The 25,450-nt window shown below is 47.9% G+C and overlaps 1 protein-coding gene across 5 annotated transcripts in view; it reads left to right on the top strand.

Moving 5' to 3' along the window:
* RASGEF1A (RasGEF domain family member 1A) overlaps positions 1-25,450 on the top strand; it is a 311,582-nt gene that overhangs the window by 10,707 nt on the left and 275,425 nt on the right. The window contains exon 3 of one of the 5 annotated variants that reach the window (XM_049696659.1): positions 7,058-7,158. The exons of 1 other annotated variant lie outside the window; for it this stretch is intronic. The gene's annotated coding sequence lies outside the window, so the exon portion shown is untranslated. Of the gene's footprint in view, positions 1-7,057; positions 7,159-22,140; positions 22,239-22,268; positions 24,339-25,450 lie in introns of those variants that run through there. 3 more of the 5 variants (XM_049696656.1, XM_049696657.1, XM_049696658.1) reach the window with 3 other exon arrangements.

Raw genomic sequence — 25,450 nt, 5'->3', positions numbered from 1 at the left:
TTTCTTTTGGCCGCACCTCCTCAGCTTGTAAGATCTTAGCTCCCCGACCAGGAACTGAACCCGTGCCCTTGGTAGTGAAAGCACAGAGTCTTAACCACTGGACCACCAGGGAATTCCCTGGAATATGTAAAATTAGAATCATTTCTATGAGAAAGAATGTTAGATAACTGAGTCTTCTAGCATGACTGACCCACTCTTTAAAAATTTTTTTTACTAATAGTTTAGAAAACTCGCTTTCAGCTTCACAATGTATTACCGCTAATGTCCTGTAAAATTCTGGGGTGTTGTCAAATTCGGGAAAACGTCTATTGAGGGTTTTTCACGTAGGAGCAGCAAGATTTCAGAGTGTTTCACGTTTTGCTTCACGGCGCCCAAATACTCTTTGAATCGACGATGCTCTTTGACCACATTGCTGCCACCAAGCCTCCAGAGGCCTTGGATGGGGCCCTGGGACCAGGTGTGGGGAGGGGGGAGGTGTGGAGCCTGGATAGAGCATGTGTGTAGCTCTGGCCGTGGCAGGCGCGGGCGGGGGGCCCTGAGGAAGGGACCCGGGTGTGACGGAACAGATGTTGGGGAGGCCCCCAAGTGTGGGGAGGGGCCGGACCTTGAGGCGGGGGGCTGGGACGTGTGGGTGGGCCGCCAGGGTTTGGGCGGGGCAGGGGTGTGGACTGCGGAGATCGGGGTAATGCAGAGGCACTGAAGAGGGTCTCAGGTGTGGGTGGAGGCCCAGGTGTGGGCGGGCTGGGCTCGTGAGGGAGCTCGGGCGGTGAGGTGGGAGCTGGCCTTGGGCGGAGGGCCGGGTCGTGGGGCCGGAAGCCCCTCAGAGCGTGGGGAGTGGCTAGAGTAGGGAGGGGGGACTTTGAGGCGTTGTGACGGTGGGAGATGGCAGGAAATGAGGGAGTCTGGGCGCAGATGGGGAACTCAGCTTGGGGGGCTGGCGGGGAAGGGGCATCTGGCAGTGGATGGAGGCCTGGGCAGGTGAGGCTGGAGCGTGGGACCCTAAGCTTCAGCTTCAGCAGCTTCTGTAGTGCAGAAATGTTCCCACCGGGACTGTTTTTAATAGAAAAACACTAGAAACAACGTTAATCTCCACTGACCACTGACGGGAGATAGATAAGTACACATTTTTGTGGGTTAGAACTTTATTCCACAGTGAAGCGAGTGAACTAGTACGTATATGTACATGGGTTAAGGTGAATACCAGCGAATCAAATGAAACAAAGTTGTAGAGGAAAAACATTTATATATAGCCCAAGTCTGTACTGCCTAGTAAAACTATAAATGAAACTACTAGAATAGATAACAAGTTAAAAAGTAAGCGCTCACAGTGGTTGAGAGTCCGCCTGCCGATGCAGGGGACACGGGTTCGTGCCCCGGTCCGGGAAGATCCCACATGCCGCGGAGCGGCTGGGCCCGTGAGCCATGGCCGCTGAGCCTGCGCGTCCGGAGCCTGTGCTCCGCAACGGGAGAGGCCACAACAGTGAGAGGCCCGCGTACCGCAAAAAAAAAAAAAAAGTAAGCGCTCAATTCAGCCTGGAAGACTTTCTTACCTACCTCTGGAGGCAAGAAAGGGAGGCTCCACCTATCCCAGTAACAATGGGTCTGTTAAAATGGGTGCCGCCTGTTCACTGTTCACTTTTTCTTCCTTTATATTGTGCAAGAAAAACAGCCTAAGCTCTGTTGTCATAGTTAAGACTCTTCTGGAATGCTGGGTAGGAGGAAGCTCTGAGGGAGCAAAGGGACTTTGAATTTGAGGAAAGTGTTTTATGGGAAAGGTAGCTCTGGTTTCTGAAATGGGAATAGAGGCATAGTTCTGAGGAGCTGCAGCCACAGGCTAGGCGGGCTGGGGTTTATGGGGAGGGGTGAAGAGGAAGAGGTAGGGACTAAGTGGTGGAGGGGTAAAGAAGCACAGCTGCAGGGACAGGACATTTGAAAGCCACAGTGGCCCCGTCTCACATCTCAGGCCCTTCAGGGGCCTCTCACAACATTTAATTAGATACTCCCAACCTTGTGAATTTAAGTCACTGTGTCCATTTTACAGAGGAGAAACGGAAATTTGGAGGGATTAAGTGAATTCCCCAAGGCCACTCTGACTCCAAAATCCTTGATTTTAACTCGGTTCAGTGCCACACTTTGCAATATTAACTCATTGCATCCTCGCAACAGCACTATGAAGTTGACCCTATCAATATTCTATTTTATACTTGGGGAAGTGGAGGCAAGGAGAGCCAGATGGTAAGTGGTGAGATCAGAATTAGAATCCAGAAGGTCAGGGTCCATAATCTAGGCCTTTGGGCCATAGACATTGGCAGTGTTTGTGGGAGAAACCTGAATGTGGCCTCAGCGTGAGGCTGGGTGGGGGAGGGTAAGAGGAGAATGCAGGAGAACGGTGGATTGAATTTGGGAGTTGAAGTTTCCTACCTTCCCAAGTCCCTCTGCTGTTAACTGACCCCACATTCTCCAGGAGCTTGCTAAGTGCCAGCAGGGAGGTGGTCCCGGAATACAGGAGTGAATTTAGCAGATTGCATGGGGCAGATGAGGCCACGAGCTGGCCACAGTGTGTTAGAACAGGTCCCGTTGTTCATCAGCCACGCAGGGGTCTTCAGCAAGCCAGGAAAGGTCATTGGGCCCTCCAAATTCACAGCTCTTTATTAGCCTACTCAGGACAGAGCCAGATGGGAGGAAACCCACAGTCAGTTTTGTTTTCTCCAGGCAAGTGCTATAGAAGTTCTTATGCATAGGAAGATATGCCTAATGTATATGAAGGAGGACTGGGAAATACACACACCAGGAGAAAGAGAAGGACAAAGAGAGAATGGCAGCTTGGTTTTAGAAGCTGTAAAGCTGGACCTACCACAGCAGAAGTAGCAACCCAGCCTGTCCTGGAGAAAACTCTGAAATAAAGCTAATCTGTACCGGTGAATCCCAGAAAGGACTAAGAATTAGAGTGCCCAGGACCTCCTGAAGAGGATGTTCGGATGGGGCTGGAGGACTGCCTGGACATCCATGGGAACAGCAGGGGTAAGGGCTCTTCCTGTTGGAGATCCCCCACCCACCACCCACCCCCACCCCTGCCCTCAGCCTTCTGTGTCTGTGTCTCTGAATCCTTTGGTATTGCTTTCTGGGTCTGTCTGGGACTCTCTCTCTTTCTGTTTCTTTCTCTCATCCCTCCGGGTCTCTGCGTTGTTGGCATCTTTATTTCTGTATCTTTGCTATACCCACATGTCTCTCAATGCCTCCCTGCCTTTGCTTCTCTGTGACATTACTGTAGCTCCAGGTGTCTCTGTATCTCCCTCCAAGCCAGGCCCAGAAACTACCCCCCTCAGCCCACAGCCCCACCAGGCGTGAAGCCAGTGGTTAGCTCATCATTTTACCCACCCCAGGGTCTTTTTGCTGGCCTCACCTCTGAGTCGGACAAGAAAGGGTGTGGGATCCCAAGGCGGTTTTCATTTGTGGGAGACAGGCTGGAGTCCACCCCCAGTAGCCACTAGGTGGCAGTCAAGGACTGTTTCAGCCTTGGTCCTTCACCTCTGCAGCTCTCACTGAGCCGACACCCACGTTAGCGGGGAGTAGATTTTGGGTGCAGCAAATTTATTCTAACCTGAAACTTCCTTTAAAAATAAAGAGTAGGGACTTCCCTGGTGGTCCAGTGGGTAAGACTCCCCGCTCCCAGTGCAGGGAACCTGGGTTCGATCCCTGGTCGGGGAAACTAGATCCCGCATGCATGCCCAAACTAAGAGTCTGCATGCTGCAACTAAAAATCCCGTATGCTGCAACTAAGACCCGGCACAGCCTAAATTAATTAATTTTTAAAAATCAGGAGTAAAGAATTCCCTGGCTGTCCAGTGGTTAGGGCTCCTTTCACTGCTGAGGGCACTGGTTCAATCCCTGGTTGGGGAACTAAGATTCTGCAACCAGCACGGTGCAGCAAAAAAAAAAAAAAAAAAAAACTTAAGTATCCCATTAGTTCTCATGACAATTAAAAGGTTTATAAAGTTACCAGTGTGCCACATGTTCCTTTGTTGGGCCTCAGTTTCCTCTACTCTAACTTGGGGTTAATGGAATAATCCACCTGGGGTGGTAATTTGAGATCATCTGGTCCATACTTAGTGCCCAGTGCCTATGGAATGCCATTACCATTACATTCTCATATTTCTCATCAATTCTCACCACTGGCTGGTGCTACCCCCTTGGATCAATGCTCCCACTGGTACCCTCAGCACAGGACTGGACAGGACTGTCCTTGGCTTGACCTGGCTGGAGATTTTGGTGGGAAAAACTTGTCTTCACAACGTACAGGTGCCTTAATAAATACACTTAACTAACCATTAAGTATCTGATTATATATTTATCGAATCACTGTATGTATATTATCTATTGAGAAATGTAAAAAAAGTTATTTTCCTATGTATATAGTGTCCATTTAAACATTATATTTATCTAACCACTATATATGCAAATGGCTATCTTTACCAATCTACAGAGATAAATGGGTACATATTTGCATATATATACCATTTCTCCACTTAGAATTAATTTAAGCACTATTCTACACTTTTTATTCATTTTTTCAATATTTACATAACCACATAGTTTTTATTAAACCAGTAGACATTTTATATTTGTCTAACCACATAATTTTTATTAAACCCATCTACATTTCTGTCTCTAGGGAGGTAAGACGTGTAATACATTTCTTGCATAGCTGGCAGTCAGAATCCTTCTGTTTCATAAAATGTTTTATACTGCGTGCTTCATATCGCTGACGTGTGCACCTTTCCAATGCTCTTCGTGAGGACCTATTCCACACCGGCTGCTGCTTTTGGCCATTATGAGCAGTTGTCTTCTGCAGGACCTGGTGGCCACTATGATCCAAACAGAGTTTGTGGTCAGAGGGTCCCAGCCTAGGGAAGTATGGGGAACCATGGTTTTCTCATCTGTGAAATGAACATGAGAGTTAGGATTCTGATCATCATTTGACACATAGGGGTTAGTATCTATAGATGTCTATGTCACTCCAAATTCATCTGTTGAAACCTAATTCTCAGTGTGATGGTATTTGGAGGTGGGCCTTTGGAAGGTGACTAGTTCATGACGATGAACCCCTCATGATTGTCATTAGAGCCTTTATAAAAGAGACCCCAGAGAGCTCCCTCACCCCTTCCACCATGTGAGGACCAGTGAAAAGACAGCTGTCTGTGAACCAGGAAGCAGGCTCTCACCAGACAATGAACCTGCCAGCCCCTTAGTCTTGGCCTTGCCAGCCTACAAAACTGTGAGAAATAAATTTGGCAGTCCCTAGGGTAAAAATCCTTCTGTTAATGAATTTGTGACTTTAAAAATGATTACTTAAATGAAATTTTTAATTGAAGTATAATATACCCATAGAAAAGTGCACCTAAGTGTCCAGCTTGATGAATCTTTATAAAGTGAGCACGCCTAGGTATCCAGCACCCAGCTTAAGAACCAAAATTACCGGTACCCAAAGGCCCCTCCTGTCCCCTTTGATTCAGCCCCAGTAACCACTCTCTCAACTTCTATCCAATAGTTTCGTTTTGCTGGCTTTTGAACTTCATATAAATGGGATCACACAGGATGTAGTGTTTTAGGCATTTGTGAGCTTTTCCCATGCAATCGAGGCCTTTTTATTCTCCTTACTGTTTGGAATTGTATTGGTGTATATACTTCAATTTATCTGTTTTCCTGTTGATGAACATTTAGGCAGTTCCCAGATTTGGGCTCTTGAGAATAGTGCTGTTAAGTGAACCTCTGCCCACCTTTCCCTTGGGTATGTTCCTGCCAGTGAAATGTCAGTCATAGGACCACAGGATTTGCATGGATTCTGCCAAACAGGTTCCAAGTTGTTCCAATTCACACTCCCCTGGAGAGTTCTGGCTGCTCCCCACCACGGGCGTGGCATTTTCCAACATTTTCTAAGCTCTTTGGTAGGCATTGCTTGTGCTTTTAATCTGCATTTCCCTCATGACAAATGCAGTGGAGCTGCTTCTTTGTCATTTGCCTCTCCTCTTAGGAACAGTCTGAGTCTTCTGCCCCTTCTCCTAGATGGTCTGTCTTTCCCTTTGATTTGTAGCAATTCTGTAGGTATATTCCAGATACAGGTCCTATGGGTTGCCTTCTCACTCTCTTAATGGTATGTTTTTTTAATAAATTTATTTATTTTATTTATATATTTTTGGCTGCGTTGGGTCTTCGTTGCTGCGCGCGGGCTTTCTCTAGTTGCTGCGAGCAGGGGCTACTCTTCATTGTGGTGCGCAGGCTTCTCATTGTGGTGGCTTCTCTTGTTGCGGAGCTTGGGCTCTAGGCACGTGGGCTTCAGTAGTTGTGGCTCGCAGGCTCTAGAACGCAGGCTCAGTAGTTGTGGCGCACCGACTTAGTTGCTCTGCGGCATGTGGAATCTTCCCAGACCAGGGCTCTAACGCGTGTCCCCTGCATTGGCAGGCGGATTCTTAACCACTGCGCCACCAGGGAAGCCCCTAATGGTATTTTTTGAGGAAGAGAAATTCCTAAGTTGAAAATATTCAGTTTGTCAATTTTTTCTTTTATGATCAGTATTTATTTATCACCTGCCATTTAAGAAATCTTTGCTTGGACTTCACTGGTGGCACAGTGGTTAAGAATCCGCCTGCCAGTGCAGGGAACACTGGTTCGATCCCTGGTCTGGGAAGATTCCCACATGCCGCGGAGCAACTAAGCCCGCGTGCCACAACTACTGAGCCTGTGCTCCGCTCTAGAGCCCGTGAGCCACAACTACTGAGCCCGTGAGCCACAACTACTGAAGCCCGCGAGCCTAGAGCCCGAGCTCCGCAACAAGAGAAGCCACTGCAATGAGAATCCTGTGCCCCACAATGAAGAGTAGCCCCTACTCCCTGCCACTAGAGAAAGCCCGTGTGCAGCAGCGAAGACCCAACGCAGCCAAAAAATAAATTAAAAAAAAAAAGAAATGTGTTTATTTTAAGGTCCTGAAGATGTTCTCCTCTGTTTTTCTCTTAAAGGTTTTTTCTTTCTTTCTTTTTTTTTTTTTAACCTTCACGTTTAGGCCTGTTCTCCATCTGGAATCTATTTTGCATGGTGTCAGGAGTCAAGGTACATTTTTTTCCCATATGGAAATCCAGTTGGCTCACTATTGTTCATTGAAAGGTAAATCTACACATATTTTCCCCTTCAACAGATTTACGATGCTCCCTTCTTTTTCTGTTAAGCTAAGTGTTTTATGTATCGTAAGTGGATATTTTAATTTTGTAAAATACTTTTTCCTGCCTCTGTCTGTTATTGTGGTGAATTGCATTTATTGATAGTCAAATGAATCCATTTTTGTACACCTGTAATAAACCCCACTTTTTATTTTTAAAAATTTTTTATTGTTTACATTTTTAAAATTGAAGTATAGTTGATTTACAATGTGTTAGTTTCAGGTGTACAGCAAAGTGATTCAGTTATACATATGTATATATCTATTTTTTTCAGATCCTTTTCCTTTATAGGTTATTACAAAATATTGAATATAGTTCCCTGTGCTATACAGTAGGGTCTTGTTGGTTATCTATTTTATATATAGTGTAAACCCCACTTTTAAATTTCATTTATTTATTTATTTTTTTGGCCACCACTGGGCGGCTTGCAGAATCTTAGTTCCCTGGCCAGGGATTGAACCTGTGCCCTCTGCAGTGGAAGCGCAGAGTCCTAACCACTGGACTGCCAGGGAATTCCCAGGTTGTTTGTTTATTTGATGTTGAGTTGTATGAGCTGTTTATATATGTTGGATATTAACCCCTTATTGGTCATATCATTTGCAAATATTTTCTCCCATTCTGTAGGTTGTCTTTTCATATTGTCCATGATTTCCTGTACTGTGAAAAAGCTTTTAAGTTTAATTAGATCTCACTTTTTTGCTTTTATTTCCTTTGCTTTAGGAGACATATCCAAACAAATATTGCTACGATTTATGTCAAAGAGTGTTCTGTCTATGTTTCCCTCTAGGAGTTTTATGGTTTCCGGTCTGACATGCAGGGGCTGCTCTTGGAAGAGCAGGGGCTGCTCTTCGTGGCGGTGCACGGGCTTCTCATTGTGGTGGCTTCTCTTGTTGTGGAGCATGGGCTCTAGGGCGCGCGGGCTTCAGTAGTTGTGGCACATGGGCTCAGTAGTTATGGCTCGCGGGCTCTAGAGTTCAGGCTCAGTAGTTGTGGCACACGGGCTTAGTTGCTCTGCGGCATGTGGTATCTTCCCGGACCAGTGCTCAAACCTGTGTCCCCTGCATTGGCAGGCAGATTCTTAACCACTGTGCCACCAGGGAAGCCCCCCTCCCCCGCCTTTCTTTGTGACTCTCCTCGGTGCACACACAGCCCTTTGCGAAGCTCATTGCCCCCTCCCCCACTCCCCCCACCTCCACTGGCCTCTTCATTGTGGCCTCTCTCCCAGCTCCTGTAACAGACTCTATTAGACACTGCCAGGCTCTCAAGCTGCCACGGGGAATCTTCTTCCCTTTCTGGAAATGTCCTTCTAGGAGTGTCTATTTCCACCACACCACTCTCTTTCTGCCCTCCCCCAGCCCCAGCATTGCTGGGGGCCACTTTGTCAAGGCTGTTCCTTGGCTCTCTTTGTTCGTTTTTTTTTTCTGGCTGCACCACACGGCATGCAGAATTAGTTCCCTGACCAGGGATTGAACCTGGGCCCTCTGCAGTGGAAGCGCGGAGTCCTAACCACTGGACTGCCTGGGAAGTCCCGGCACTCTTTGTTCTTGACCTCCTGCAGCCTCACCATGGGCAGCGGGGCCTGGCGTTTAGGGATATGTTTTCTGGCGCCAGCTTGGGTTCAGGTCCTGACCAGCCACTTCTTGGCTGCGTTGTTTTGGGCCCATCACTTCCTTTGGGAGGAGGCTCCTTTCCTGACAGTGGGAGATGAGTGCACACCTCCCCCCAGGATGGCCCCGAGGATGAGCTGAGGCGGAGGTGCCCGGCTGCTGGCACTCAACACATGGGTGTTTTACCGGGAGGCTTGTCTCCTGCCTGACACGCTCGCTGCTGGCTCTCTGATGGACTGACTTTGGGCTAGTCCCAGCCTCTCTGACTGCCCCTTCCCTCAGAGAACACTCAGACAGCAGGACCTATTTTTATACCGTTGTACTGATCAGTGGAGGCACCAAGAGACCCGGACCACGGCCAGGGCCACACAGCTGATAGCGGTAGATCCTACATCAAAAACTGGCCCCTTGGTTCCAGGGCACCTCTTCTCTGCTGTGCTCCAGGCTCACCCCAGGTGCACAGCCCTCTCTTCAGGCCTCACTCCACCATTTAGTAAGGTCTCTGTGTAGACATAGCCAAGGCTCCACCCCAGCCCTTGGATCTGGGCCTCCTGGATACACTCATCCAAAGCCCTGTGGGTGCCCTCCACGGGCCCTGCCTCAGCCTCCCCAGCTGCTGCTCTGGCCTCTCACATTCCTTTCTACCTCTTGCATTCCTGCTTCCTCATCCTGAAGCTCCTGCAGGTCGTGAAACCTGTGTTCTGGGCCCCTTGCACAGCCCCAGGAAATGCATGCTTGTACCCACTCTGATCTGCCTCTTGCTGTTGCTCTTCTGGTCTTTCTGGCTGAACTGGGTTCAAAGCTGAACTGCCTCAAGCCCACCCTGCAGCCAGTTTCTCTGCCAGCTGCCGCTAGCTGTCTCTCAGATCCCTCTTTCCCCTTATTTCCCGGGGGACTCACCCTCCTCCCACACCTTATCCCTTCACATGTGGACAGTTGCAAAAACTTCCTTGGCCACTCCTCCCCTCCAGGTCAGACGGAGTTTTCTCAAGCATTGCTCTAACCATGTCTGGTCCCTGCTGGAAACCTCCCGTGGCTTCCCCCTTCCTCCCCAGTCACGGGCAGTTCCTCAGCTCAGCTCCCTGCCCATTGACCACACCCTGCCTATTCCACCCCATCTCCAGCTTCTCCCCAACACCCAGCATCAGCTCCAGGCAGCCAGGTGCCCGTACAACAGTTCAAACTCGCCATGTGCTCAGTCCGACTGTCTGTTCCCTTCTCTTCTCCACATCACAAGTGCTGCGCGTCAGCCTTGGCCCTCATGGCATTTGGAATTGGAGGTGTGTCCACAGCATTGTGTAGTCCAGGATGGAATGCGCTGGACGAGATATTCAGGGGCAACTGGGGTGCTGGACACTGGGGGATTACAGGGCAGGACTGAGGCAGGAGATAGATGGGCTCCAGGCTAGGCATTAACAACTAGCCTCCTGTTCACATTTCTTGGGGCAGGAAAAAGATGGGCTCCAGGCTGCACATTTACAACCAGACTCCTGGTTACATTTCCTGGGGCAGGAGGCAGGTGGGCTCCAGGAGAGATATTTCTGACCAGCCTCGTCTCTCCACTTTGAGATAGAAATGACAGGAACAGGGTAAATAGCTGGACTTTGTTTCCTGTGGACACTTTAAGATAACAGTTATGTCAGGGACAGAGAGGGGCTAAACCCTATTTGAGTAAAAGATCAAGAAGTCATATATTTCCCATCCTTGGGGCAAGGGAGACATTACACATGCTCAGAAAGGCTCCTCACGGGTCAAAAGGCAGGGGGAGCCAGACCATAATAAGTCATGTCACCCCCCCCACCCCCCCAGGCCCTTCCGCTAGAATCCATCTTGCTGAGGGGTGCATGCACACACAGCGGAGGGTCGAGAGGCAAATCAGCCACGCGGTCAAAGCAAGCTAATTGGCCAGAGGGAAAACAAAGACCCGGAAGACTGCCCCCTCATGAAGGATTGAAACTTCCCAGAGGCATGACTCTCTTGCTGAGCTTGGCCACGCACCTGTCCACATGTACTCTGCTTTTCTAATAAAGGCTTTACTTTCCTCTCTGCCTTCCACCTCCTTGTCAGAACTTTTTCTTTTCAAGGCAGACAAGGACCCAGGACCCACACTCTAGCCACTGGTCCCTGTGGTCCAGTGGTTAGGATTTGGCGCTCTCACCACCGCAACCAGGGTTTGATCCCCTGTCAGGGAACTAAGGTCTCGCTTCAAGTTGCTGCTCACTGTAAGCTACCGCTCAATGTCGTGTGTGTCCGAAATCGGGACTGGCAGTAGGGGCTGGGATGCACAGTCAGATCCCCTCAGACAGAGGCACTCATGGCCTCAGCTACTGGGAATAGTGACTGCTGCTGACTCTCAGCTGAGTCCCCCTCCAGGAACTGCCTTTGGCCAAAGCCACGTCCCCTCCCTTGGGGCAGCCCACCTCCAGTGACTTGGCAATGCAGGAGAGTAAAGGCTCCCTTGCCTTAAGGCAGGACATCCCTGACCAGCCAGCCCAGCTCCAGAGTTCTGTGGGCTTGAACAAGGCCACTGGTGCAAAGGCGTCCTGGGCCACACCTCCTCTGCCCATCCCGCTTTCATCCCTGTCCCACAGGTACTGTTCCCAAGAACACTTGCCAATAAACTTCCTGCATGCACGTGGACAGTTCAGTCTTTTCCCCAGGGATCCTGACCTAAGGCAGTTGGCTCCAGGGTGGGTCAAGGAAGCTGACACTACATGGAATTCTGGAGCTTCATTGCCAACCTGCCGCCTGGTGACCACCTCCCCCCCACCAATCACTGGTGCTGGGGGTGTATTGATGCCCCTGGCATGCCGGGAAGAGGTGAACTTGTTAACACTTTCACAGGGGGTGAATTGGAATGGGAAAAAAATGCACTGGGGACACAATATCTCAGGCTTCTGAGAGGTTCTGGGGAAGGACTAATTATAAGGTCTGAAACCGGGTGACTGCTGTTGAGACCATTGACTGGGAAAAGACAATGAAAAGCTAAGCATGACTCATCACCAAAGAACGGATAGTGAAGTGTCAAAGTCAGAGGGCCTTCGAGGCTGTGTTGAAAGAGACTCTATTTCCTGCTGCTAGAGGGCTGAAAATGCTGAGAATCGGGCCCAGGGCTCAATTAGAGCTGGAGCAGACACAGAACTCTCAGCCTTGGCAAGTTTCCCTCCCTGTGTTGGGACAGAAGTTCCCTGAGGCTTAGCATGGGGACATCTGAGCAGACAGTTGTATTCAGATTTCCACGAACCCTCTGCACCTGCAGAAGTGCCTCCCCTCCCCTCAGGCTCCATCCCTCCCCCCTCCTGGCAACAACACCAAGAACTTGAATTGAGACTCAACTAAACTTGGCTGTAGAAGAGTTGGACTTGGTAAGAAAGGAAAAGGACGAAGCTCTGGAGAGCTTACAGGACTTGGCCAAGGTGACTGGGAGAGTATGTGGTGGAGTCCGGAGGGTGCTGGGTCCAGATGGGGAGGGGGCAGAACCTAAAGTTGTATCAGGCAGAGTTTGTTAATGTGAGAGCACTCTTCCATGATAGAGGATGTAATATCCTGGGAGGACCCAGGAGATGGTGCCAACACGCTCCTTGGAGCTCCTGGAAGCTTGGAGGAAGCAGTGGAGATGCCAGAGTGCTGTGGAAGACAGTGGAAGCAGTGAAGTGGCCGTGCTAGAGTGGTTCTTTCTACTCACCAGCAGGAGGGCTCGAAGCCATAGAAACCAGGGGGCTGTGCTCAAACTTCAGAGGAAAGGTGGGCTCAATTATGATGAGAATCAGTGTGGCAGCCGGGGAGACCCGAAGTGCAGAGAGTGATGCAGGTGATTGACGCAGCAAGTTATCCCCAGGGCCAACACAGATGGGCAGCCAGTGAAGTTACTGCTTAATCTACACAATCAACAGAAATCAGAGATGAATAAGCATGAAGCTGAGGGGAGCCAACTCAATAAGTCTCCTTCCTGGACCCCAGTGCCCAAAGGAGAGGCTGGGTCTCCAGTAGGAAGGACCCTGTGACCCTACAGCGGGGTGTGTAGTAATGATTCCCCTGTTCTTCCCCAAAACACCTATGGTTGTTTACTTGAGTTACCATCCACTGCGTGAAAGGGAATCTAAACATTTCAAGGACTGTTGGACACAGAGTCCAAGTTAACATTGATACCTGGGGACCCAAAACATCACTGTGGCCCCCTGTTTTTGTTGGGGGCATTTGAGAGCTAGGTGATAAATAGAGTCCTGGCCCAAGTCTGGCTTCCAGTAGGTCCACTGTGTCCAAGGACCCGCCAGAGATCATTCTCCCAGGTGCCGAATGCATGATTGGAATAGACATATCTGATACTCGGAGAACAATCACATTGGTCCCTTGGCCCACTGTGGGTTATGTGCTATCATAGTTGGGGGAGTCCAAGTGAAAATCTCTGAAATCTGCTTCCCCCAACCCCAAACCTGACCAGAAGACCAAAAAGATGGAGGTTGGTGCTTCCCATCTAATTCCCATTTAATGACCACTACAAAAACCAGCTAGATCTTGGAGGATGACAGTGGACCACCACTACTCAACCAGGTAGTGGTCCAATTGTAGCTTTTGTGCCAGATGTATTATCTTTGCTGGAGCAGATTACCGTGTTCTCAGGCACACAGTTCACAGCACTTCTGGCAAAATCCACTCCTTACCATCCGTATCTGGAAGGAAGGCCAGGAACAGTGGACAGTCGCTAGTAGTGGATGGTACCATACATGTAAAGTGTTGCCCCAGAGATATGTTAATTCTCCCTCTATCAAGATATAGAGCCAAAGGACCTGGAATATCTGGGCATTCCATAGCCCACCACATTCATCCACTGTTTGACAGCATCAGTGTCATCAGTTGACTGGCCTAGAAGACCAAGAAGTGTGGAAGGATGTTGGAAGCCTTGTATTCCAGAAGGGTGGAGATGAATTCTACAAAGATTCAGGGGGTCTCACATCAGTGAAGTCTTTTATTCTTATAACTTCATTCAGGTATAGTTGACAGACAATAAACTACCCAAATTTAAAGTGTAAAATTTGAAGAGTTTTGTCATGTGTATATATCCATGAAATCAAGATAATGAACATATCCATCACCTCAAAAGTTTCCTTGGTCTCTTTTATAATCCATCCCTCCCTTTTCACCTACCTCTCAATGCTAGTCCCCAGGCAACCTCTGGTGTGCTTTCTGCCACTATAGATTAGTTTGCATTTTCTAGAATTTTATCTAGATGGAATCATATAATATATACTCTTTTGTTCAGCTTCTTTCCATCAGCATAATTACTTTGAGATTCATCCATGTTACTGTATCAATAGTTCACTCTTTATTGCTGAATAAGATTCCATTGCATGGATAGGCCATACTTTATTTATCCGTTCTTCCATTGATGGACATTTGAGTTGTTTCTAGGTTTTGGCTATTACAAATAAAGCTGCTATCAATATTAGTGTATAAATCTAGTGTGGATGTATGTTTTCATTAAAGTTGAGTAAATATTAAGGGGTGGAATGACTGAGGCATATAGTATGTGTATGATTTTTTTTTAATACAGCAGGTTCTTATTAATCATCCATTTTATACACATCAGTGTATACATGTCAATCCCAGCCTCCCAATTCATCACACCACCACACCACCCCCCGCCACTTTCCCCGCTTGGTGTCCATACATTTGTTCTCTACATCTGTGTCTCAATTTCTGCCCTGCAAACTGGTTCATCTGTACCATTTTCCTAGGCTCCATATGTATGCATTAATATGCGATATTTATTTTTCTCTTTCTGACTTACTTCACTCTGTATGACAGTCTCTAGATTCATCTGCGTTTCTACAAATGACCCAATTTTGTTCCTTTTTATGGCTGAGTAATATTCCATTGTATAGATGTACCACATCTTCTTTATCCATTCGTCTGTCAGTGGGCATTTAGGTTGCTTCCATGACCTGGCTATTGTAAATAGTGCTGCAATGAACATTGGGGTGCATGTGTCTTTTTGAATTATGGTTTTGTCTGGGTATATGCCCAGTAGTGGGATTGCTGGGTCATTTGGTAATTCTATTTTTAGTTTTTTAAGGAACCTCCATAGTGTTCTCCATAGTGGCTGTATCAATTTACATTCCCACCAACAGTGCAACAGGGTTCCCTTTTCTCCACACCCTCTCCAGCAATTGTTGTTTGTAGATTTTCTGATGATGCCCATTCTAACTGGTGTGAGGTGATACCTCATTGTAGTTTTGATTTGCATTTCTCTAATAATTAGTGATGTTGAGCAGTTTTCATGTGCTTCTCGGCCATCCATATGTCCTCTTTGGAGAAATGTCTATTTAGGTCTTCTGCCCTTTTTTTTTTTTTTTTTTTTTTGCGGTATGCGGGCCTCTCACTGTTGTGGCCTCTCCCGTTGTGGAGCACAGGCTCCGGACGCGCAGGCTCAGCGGCCATGGCTCACGGGCCCAGCCGCTCCGTGGCATGTGGGATCTTCCTGGACCGGGGCACAAACCCATGTCCCCTGCATCGGCAGGTGGACTCTCAACCACTGCACCACCGGGAAGCCCCGGGTTTTTTGTTCTTTTAATATTGAGCTGCATGAGCTGTTTATATATTTTGGAAATTAATCCTTTGTCCGTTGATTCGTTTGCAAATATTTTTTTCCCATTCTGAGGGTTGTCTTTTCATCTTGTTTGTAGTTTCCTTTGCTTTGCAAAAGCTTTTAAGTTTCATTAGGTCCCATTTGTTTATTTTTGGTTTTATTACCATTACTCTAGGAGGTGGATCAAAAAAGATCTTGCTATGATTTATGTCAAAGAGTGTTCTTCCTATGTTTTCCTCTAAGAGTTTTATAGTGTCCAGTCTTACATTTAGGTATCGAATCCATTTTGAGTTTATTTTTGTGTATGGTATTAGGGAGTGTTCTAATTTCATTCTTTCATGTGTAGCTGTCCAGTTTTCCCAGCACCACTTATTGAAGAGACTGCCTTTTCTCCATTGTATATCCTTGCCTCCTTTGTCATAGATTAGTTGACCATAGGTGCATGGGTTTATCTCTGGGCTTTGTATCCTGTTCCATTGTTCTATATTTCTGTTTTGTGCCAGTACCATATTGTCTTGATTACTGTAGCTTTGTAGTATAGTCTGAAGTCAGGGAGTCTGAGTCCTCCAGCTCTGCTTTTTTCCCTCAAGACTGCTTTGGCTATTTGGGGTCTTTTGTGTCTCCATATAAATTTTAAGATTTTTTATTCTAGTTCTCTAAAAAATGCCATTGGTAATTTAATAGGGATTGCATTGAATCTGTAGATTGCTTAGGGTAGCATAGTCATTTTCACAATATTGATTCTTCTAATCCAAGAACATGGTATTTCTTTCCATCTGTTGGTATCATCTTTAATTTCTTTCATCAGTGTCTTATAGTTTTCTGCATACAGGTCTTTTGTCTCCCTAGGTAGGTTTATTCCTAGGTATTTTATTCTTTTTGTTGCAGTGGTAAATGGGAGTGTTTCCTTAGTTTCTCTTTCAGATTTGTCATCATTAGTGTATAGGAATGCAAGAGATTTCTGTGCATTAATTTTGTATCCTGCTACTCTACCAAATCCATTGATTAGCTCTAGTAGTTTTCTGGTGGCATTTTTAGGATTCTCTATGTATAGTATCATGTCATCTGCAAACAGTGACAGTTTTACTTCTTCTTTTCCAATCTGTATTCCTTTTATTTCTTTTTCTTCTCTGATTGCCATGGCTAGGACTTCCAAAACTATGTTGAATAATAGTGGAAGTTTTTGACTATAATCTCTTCAAATATTTTCTCAGGTCCTTTCTCTCTCTCTTCTCCTTCTGGGACCCCTATAATGCGAATGTTATTGAGTTTAATGTTGTCCCAGTTGTCTCTTAGGGTGTCTTCATTTCTTTTCATTCTTTTTTCTTTATTCTGTTCTGCAGCAGTGAATTCCACCATTCTGTCTTCCAGGTCACTTATCCATTCTTCTGCCTCAGTTATTCTGGTGTTGATTCCTTCTACTGTATTTTCCACTTCCGTTAGTGTGCTGTTCATCTCTGTTTGTTTGTTCTTTAATTCTTCTGGATCTTTGTTAAACATTTCTTGTATCTTCTCGATCTTTGCCTCCATTCTTTTTCCGAGGTCCTGGATCATCTTCACTATCATTATTCTGAATTCTTTTTCTGGAAAGTTTCCTATCTCCACTTCATTTAGTTGTTTTTCTGGGGTTTTATCTTGTTCCTTCATCTGGTACATAGCCCTCTGCCTTTTCATCTTGTCTTTCTGTGAATGTGGTTTTTGTTCCTCAGGCTGCAGGATTGTAGTTCTTCTTGCTTCTGCTGTCTGGCCTCTGAGTATGTTTATGATTAACTTCATAAAAACCCACCAAGTTGTTTTCTAAAGTGGTTGCATCATTTTACCTTCCACCAGTAGCATATAACATTCCAATTTCTCCACATCCTTGCCAAGACTGGCATGGTCAGTCTTTTGACTTTTTTTTTTGGCCACGCTGTGTGGCATGAGGGATCTTAGTTCCCTGACTAGGGATCGAACCCTCACCCTCTGCAGTGGAAGCGTGGAGTCTTTTTTTTTTTTTTAAGATGTATTTATTTTTATATTTACTTTTGTCTGCGTTGGGTCTTTGTTGCTGTGCGTGGGCTTTCTCTAGTTGTGGTGAGTGGAGGCTACTCTCTGTTGCGGTGCACGGGTTTCTCATTGTGGTGGTGTCTCTTGTTGCAGAGCATGGGCTCTAGGAACGCAGGCTTCAGTAGTCGTGGCACGCAGGCCTCAGTAGTTGTGGCTTGCGGACTCTAGAGCGCAGGCTCAGTAGTTGTGGCACACAGGCTTAGTTGCTCCACGGCATGTGGGATCTTCCTGGACCAGGGCTCGAACCCGTGTCCCCTGCATTAGCAAGTGATTCTTAAGCACTGTGCCACCAGGGAAGTCCAATTTCTGTTCTTTTAAGTCAGTAAGTTTGTGGTAATTTTTTCTGGCATCTCTAGGAAAGTGACAGACAAGATGAAGCAAAGTGAAGACCTGCTGCAGCCGGTGTGTGAAGGTCCGAGTGTCACATTCCCATGGAGGAAGCTTTAGGAGCCATGTAGACAGCAGACTCATGCACCGGCATCAGCCAGCACTGGCACAATGTGCATGTGAGCAAGGCAGCCATGGTGGCAGGGGTGAGGTGTACATGGACCCAACAGCACAGGCTCCCAGTCACCAAGGCTGGCCTGGATGCCACCATGGCCCACTGTCCAGCCTGCCAGCAACAGAGGATAACACTGAGCCTGCAATATTGCCCTGCTCCTCGAGGAGATGAACCAGCTACTTGGTGACAGGTTGATTACTCTGGATCCCTTCACTCTGGAGGACAGTGACCATATTGACTGGAGCTGACACATATTGAGTGTGAGTTTGCCTTCTCCACTCTCCAAGGACATAGAGAGTATTTAAACCGTCAAGTTATGTGGGATTCTGCATAACTAAGGAATTGGACTAAGGAACCTACTTTACAGCAAAAAGGGTGTGGCAGTGGGCAAGTCCCCATGTACTGGTTCCATCATCTACCATACCCAGCAAGTGCCAGCCCAACGGTAGGCTGGAACCTTTTCATAGGGTGGTTAAGGCATCAGCTAAGAGACTAATCCTGCAAGGGTGGTGCGCCATCCTCCTTAGTCACTCCCATTATATGAGGCTGTGTCACCTCCCAATGCGTAGAGGACCAAGGGGTAAAAGGAGGTGTGGCCCTTGCTCTCAGTGACCCACTTAGGGGATTTAGAGTTTCTATCTCAGTTTTAGTCCCCAAAAGCCTAGAGATCCTGGCTCCAGAGAAAGATGACTTCATCAGCAAATGTGAAGCCATGACTGTCCCTTATTCACTTTTTAAAAAAAATTTATTTTTGGCTGCATTGGGTCTTCGTTGTTGGGTCTTCGTTGCTGCACGTGGGCTTTCTCTAGTTGTGGTGAGTGGGGTCTACTCTTCGTTGCGGTGTGCGGGCTTCTCATTGTGGTGGCTTCTCTTGTTGTGGAGCACGGGCTCTAGGCACGCGGGCTTCAGTAGTTGTGGCACACGGGCTCAGTAGTTGTGGCGCATGGGCTTTGTTGCTCTGCGGCATGTGAGATCTTCCCGGACCAGGGATCGCACCCGTGTCCCCTGCATTGGCAGGTGGAATCTCAACCACTGTGCCACCAGGGAAGTCCCCCCTATTGACTTTGGATTCTTTATGCCAAGAGGCCAACAGGCAGAGAGAGGGGTCACCATCTGAGGAGCCTGAGTGCCCAGAGGGGCTGGGGCCAACCTGAGCCCAAGGAATGTCAGCTCACTATGCTTGCTGTCCCTGAGTCAGGGCCTTTTCTCTCTTCCTGCATCCCTCTGCTAGCCACATAGCCCTTCCTTCCTCCTGGGCCTCCGTACTCTGTTCAGTCTGATCACAAATTGGTTGTCCTTCCTCTGTCTCTTCCTATTCTATGCTAACCCTTCCCTTGCTAGATTCTCCCACTTTCTCCAGCCAGCCTTTCCATCTGTTTATGAGCATCTTTTCTCTCCATTCTGTGTCAACCCACCTGATTCCTTCCCATCCCACCCAGTCCCTTCCTTTTCAGGCCTCATCCCCAGCTAAAGCTGGTGAAGCCTGAAGGGTGAGAGGGGGCACTCTGGAGACAGATTGTCTGTTGGGTTTGAATTCTGGTTCAATCAATACCTGTGTCCTTGCATAAATTAATGTTTCTGGGCCTCGTTTTCCCCATCTGCTCACAATGCTACTCACATCACAGTGTTTGGAGGAAGGTTTAAAGAACTTGTGATGGGTGGGAGGTGGTAATCAGTGTCAGCTATTTTTATGTGAGCTCTTTGAGGGGACAAACCTTCTCTTTCATCTGTGTTTCCAGCCATGAACGAGGACAAAGGAAGACTCTGTTCCTATCGCAGGCCCTCTGCCCATGAGCTGAGTTCTCTCTCTGCCAGCGCAGCACCATGGAAAATGCAGCCCCATCTCCAACTCTGCTGCCAGTGGTGAACATAGAATCTGTTTGTTTTGGTTATCCATACTGGCATCTTTGATTATCAGGTGGCCACTTCTCTCTCTCTCTCTCTCTCTCTTTTTTTGGCCATGACGTACAGCTTGCGGAATCTTACTTCCCTGACCAGGATCAGACCTGGGCTTCGTGAGTGAAAGGGCCAAGTCCTAACCACTGGAGCGCCAGGGAAGTCCCAGCGTGGCCACTTCTCTTGCTCCGTGAGGGTGCATTGGGGTTACTCAGTTTTCAGCTCATGGCTGGGGTGGTCTGGAGGGCCCATGATGGCTTCATTCACATGCCTGGTGCTTTGGTGGAGAAGGCCAGAAGCTGGTCTCAGTGAGTTCCCTCTCTATGAGGTTTCAGGGCCTCTCAACATGGTCTCTCCAGAAGGGTAGTAAGAATTCTTACCTGGCAGCTGAGAATCCCAAGGCTGAGTGTTCTGAGAGACATAAAGTGGAAGCTTATAAAACCCTGAGACCCAAGGTGGCCTAGCATCACTTCCTCTGTATTCTATTAGTCAAAACAGTTAAAGAGCCTGTCCAGATCTAAGGGCAGGGCACACAGACCCCACTTCAGTATGGGAGAAGTTCCGAAGAATTCATGGCCATCTTTCAACTGCCACAGTGGAACAGCTAGAACCCTCTTTGGAAAGGAGAGTCCATATCCAGATGAAGTGTCTATTCCAGTAAAATCAAAGTGCTATTCCTTCCATGATGGAAGCTGTCCAACATAATCAACTTGGGGAATGGTGTCATACTGGGGAATCAGTATTGGTCTCTGCTGCTGGCAAGTTGGGTGCTCACCAGTGGCCGTAGCCAGGTTGGCCTTGGTGAGTGGACGTCTACGATGCTCAGCCCATACATAACCTCCATCCCTACCACTGTGGCCACTTTGCTTATGAGCCTATTGGGTGATGACAGGGGTGGCTGAGGAAAGAGGCTGAATGGTAACCACAGAATGGATCATCCTATCCCCTTGATTATTAAAATTCTCCTCTGCTGAGGTCACCCTTTGGTGAGCATTCACACAGGACACAAATGTGGGTTTTTTTGCCTGTTCAGAGAAGTCTATCCACATACCTCCTCCCCAAACTTCACTGTCACCCATATTCCAATTGTGTTCCTTCTAAATCCTTGAGCATTCAGTCAAACATTGGCCATGGCCCATGAATCAGCAGACTCGTACCTCTGGCCTTTTCTCCCTCCAGGAAAAAATGAACAACCAAGTTCACTATCATTCTCCAGGGTCCACCTGTCTTTTGCATAGGCCCAATGAGTGAGTTGAATGGGTCTGTAGGTGGGAATCATCACTCCAGCATCCTTCAAGTCCGTCCTTCCAGGAACACAGTATTTTTGGTTTACTGTTTTCCTAGGTAGAGGCAGTTCTAGTAGCTTCCACTTGGCCTTTCCTACCATAACAGTCCTCACTCCACAGATCAGAGAACCAATGTGAGGATTCTGTCAGTTGCTGCGTATGTCTATTCCAATTCTGAAACTGGGCAAATAACCATAGGGTGGCATCAGGGACCCTCTGTGAGTGGACCTGAGCTAAATCTTCATGGATCACCTGTGCTCCATTAGCCCCTACTCTCTGAATGGTGAGTCTTCAGAAATTAGTTCAGAGCCAGTGTCCAGTAATCCCTGAAAAGTATGATTATCTCTCTCTAATGCACAGTACTGACGCTGGCAAACAGCTGTTGGTCCTTTTGGGGAAGGCTGAGAGAAAGATGAACAATATCCGTGGTTGTCTTTGGCTCTCTGCTTCTCGCTGTTTCATGGGTTCTATAGAAAAAGTTTCTTTGCGGAGTGTGGGCGGATCGGGAGTGGCCAGCAGGAGGGTATTTTTGTTCAGTCCCTGTGCAGCCCCCATAAAGTGGCAAGAAGGGACATACATCTTCCTCTATCTTTTTTTTTTTTTTGGCTGCGTTGGGTCTTCTTTGGTGCACGCGGGCTTTCTCTAGTTGCGGAGAGCGGGGGCTACGCTTCGTTGTGGTGCGCGGGCTTCTCATAGCGGTGGCTTCTCTTGTTGCGGAGCACGGGCTCCAGGCACGGGGGCTTAGAGGCCTGTAGGGTCTTCCCGGACCAGGGCTTGAACCACTGTGCCACCAGGGAAGTCTCATCTTCCTCTATCTTTGCTAGGCCCCAGCAATGAGGTTTTTACCTGAGCCTTAGATCCACAGGTCTCTTCCCGGCCACCGCCCACCTGGCACCTCCAGGCCTCTCAGCCCCACCCCTCCCAGCTGGCCCCGCCCCCCGCCATACCAGCCAATCGGAGGCTCCGATACTGGAGCGTCACAATAACCGCTTCTCAGCCCCGCCCACGGTGTTCCCATGATGACATTAAGCAGCCTGGGTGGAGAGAGCCGGACTTTCCTGGCCACCTCACGCGGGGAGACCGGCACAGGTACACTAGGAACAGGTGAGGGGCTGAGATTGCAGGAAGACAGATTCTTCAAAGCGCCCCGTCCCTCCCCCGCACCCCTCCTTGTTGGTTTGTGAAAATTTGGGCTCCGCCTCGTGTGTCTTCTGGTTCAGTCAGCTTCTCATAGGTACCCTGGCCTCTCCTTGTTCCCCAAAACAAAGCTGTAATAACATTGGTTGGGCTCTCTGAGCAAAGTGCACGGAGAACGGAGCCTCCTGAGGGCCTTTCCCTTTGTCAGGGACAGAGGCAGCCTGGCCCAGTTCTGACCATAGGACCAGAGATTTGGGACTGGGGTGTGTGTGGTCTGGGAGAGTTTTGTCCTCGTTAAATGATGTGAGGCGCTGTGGCGCCATCCATGACCATGCGGGGAAGGAAGAGCCTCTTGGAGAAGCGGACTCGGAGCCTTGCTTACAGCCGTTAAGAGGCTAAACTAGCCAAGCCCAGCACCAGAAATCCCCGTTTCAGCCCTCTCCCTCTCACCACATCTCCAAGCTTTCCAGTTTACCTCACCTTCCCTCTTCCTTGAAGCCCTTGTCGACTAAAAAATTATTCACCACCTAAAAGTTGAGAGTTATGTTTTATTCAGCGGGAAGTTTTAGGACTTCAAGCCGGGGAGGCAGCATCTCAAGTAACCCTGGGAGAACTGCTCCGAGGAGGCGGGGGCAGGTTATATATGAGTTTTGCAAGAAAGGCAGGTAGTCTGAACGTCAGAAGAGGACTGTTAATTAAAGAAACCCAGATATGTCAAGTTGAGGAATTTCGTGCTTTTCTAGGTATGGGAAGATGCGAGAGTCTGGGCTCACTGCCGTCATATCTTTGATATGCACCTCAGCTATCTGGGGCCAGGATCCTGTGTTTTCATATCCTGAGTTTCCTCAGGGCTCAGTCTAGGGAGTGGCTGCAGTCTGATGGCTGCCAGGTGGTAGATATTCTTTCCTTCCCGAGTTTCCTCAGGGCTCACAAGCTCACGCTGGAGGGCTGCAATCGCTGATGACTGTGACATCCTTTGTTTACTGATGTGGCAGGCAATATTCCATTTATCACCCTTTCCCCACTTGTATTGAGGTGGCATTCCTTGGTCCTTTTTTTTTTTTTTTTTTTTGTGGTACGCGGGCCTCTCACTGTTGTGGCCTCTCCCGTTGCGGTGCTCCGGACGCGCAGGCTCAGCGGCCATGGCTCATGGGCCCAGCCGCTCCGCGGCATGTGGGATCTTCCCGGACCGGGGCACGAACCCGCGTCCCCCGCATCGGCAGGCAGACTCTCAACCACTGCGCCACCAGGGAAGCCCTCCTTGGTCCTTTCTCAAGAGGCCCCACTCCCGAATCTCACCGCCACCTGGGGTGATGGCAGTGCCATTGGCTCAGCCCTTGGACTCTTCCTCTTTTTCTCTTTATCCCTGTAAGTGAAGTTATGGCTTTAAATTCTGTGTGCTGACTCTCCAAACCACCGTCTCCAGTCCGTTTTTCTGGACACAAGGCTAAGCAGCCGACTACCTCATATACATCCACGCTTGGATGTCTAATAACTATCTCAAATTGAGCACATTCAAAATAGAACTACTGATCACCACGCCTCAAAAAGCATTATCATTCATCAGTATTCCCCATTTCAGTAAAGGAGGTACCCTGCCCTGGAGGCCCAGGCCTGACCCCCATTTCTTTCTACCTACTCTACATTTAAATCCCATCACTACCCTCTGCCTCCACTGCTCCTGCTCTGAACTACTGCAAGAGCCTAAGAAGGGATCTCCCTGTTGCTGCTCTGGATCCCAATCAACTCTCCCCACATTTTGGCGCACGTCTCTATGAACTGCCCACACCCTACCCCACCCCACGCTTCCTTGTTCCTGCTCACACTGGCCCCTTGAAGTTCTTCTGGCTTTACAAGCTCATTTTTGCTGCATGACTTACCTTCCCTGATCATTATATCTAAACCTGACCCCTGGTCCAAGGCACTCCCAAATAGGTAATACTCTGAAGGAAGCAATACCACAAATAAGCATGTAAGGTAGTGTTCAGCTTCACAGCTCTGGTGGAATTACTGGTCTGGATGCTTCACTTTACTGCAGTAGTGGCCTCCAGCCAAGATGACATCATGGTGAGTAGCATGGACTTTCTGTCCCTTGACATTGGACTTGGTAGGTGACTTGTTTTGAAACTCCTGTGGCTGTGATGTGAGCAGAAGCTTGTTCTCATGTGGTTCTGCCATCGCCAGCAGTAGAATGTATGCAGATTGCCCATTGGTCCCAGGATAATTAAGAGACCCAGGGAGCAGACCTGAGCACACCCTATTGGCTGAGGTCCAGCCACCCCAGGGTGCATGAATGTGGAACAAAGTCTTATATGCTGTGGAGACTTTGTGGCTCTTTGTTACACAGCATTCTGGCAATAGCCAACCAATTTACAACGTTGTGTTAGTTTCAGGTGTACAGCAAAGTGAATCAGTTATACATGTACATATATCCACTCTTTTTTAGATTCTTTTCCCATATAGGCCATTACAGAGTATTGAGTAGAGTTCACTGTGCTATACAGTAGGTCTTTATTAGTTATCTGTTTTATATATAGTAATGTGTATATGTCAAACCCAATCTCTCAATTTATCCTTCCCTCCTCTTACCCCCGAGTAATCATTACTTTGTTTTCTACATCTGTGACTCTATTTCTGTTTGTTTATTTATTTATTTATTTATTTATTTATTTATTTATTGGCTGTGTTGGTTCTTCCATGCTGCATGTGGGCTTTTCTCTAGTTGCAGTGAGCAGGGGCTACTCTCTGTTGCGGTGCGCGGACTTCTCACCGCGGTGGCCTCTCTTGTTGCAGAGCATGGACTCTAGGCGCACAGGCTTCAGCAGTTGCGGCACGTGGGCTCAGTAGTTGTGGTTCACGGGCTTTGTTGCTCCACGGCATGTGGGATCTTCCCGGACCAGGGCTCAAACCCGTGTCCCCTGTATTGGCAGGCGGATTCCCAACCACTGCGCCACCAAGGAAGCCCCTCTATTTCTGTTTTGTAGATAAGTTCATTTGTACCCTTTTTTTAGGTTCCACACAGAAGTGATATCATATAATATTTGTCTTTCTCTGTCTGACTTATTTCACTCAGTATGACAATCTCTAGGTCCATCCGTGTTGCTGCAAATGGCATTATTTTGTTCTTTTTTATGGCTGAGTAATATTCCATTGTATATATGTATCACATCTTTTTCCAT

The sequence above is a fragment of the Orcinus orca genome, chromosome 14, assembly GCF_937001465.1.
Source record: "Orcinus orca chromosome 14, mOrcOrc1.1, whole genome shotgun sequence".
NCBI classification, from domain to species: Eukaryota; Metazoa; Chordata; class Mammalia; order Artiodactyla; family Delphinidae; genus Orcinus; species Orcinus orca.
The sequence above is the reverse complement of the archived record's forward strand: the minus strand, read 5'-3'. Positions and strand labels throughout refer to the sequence as shown.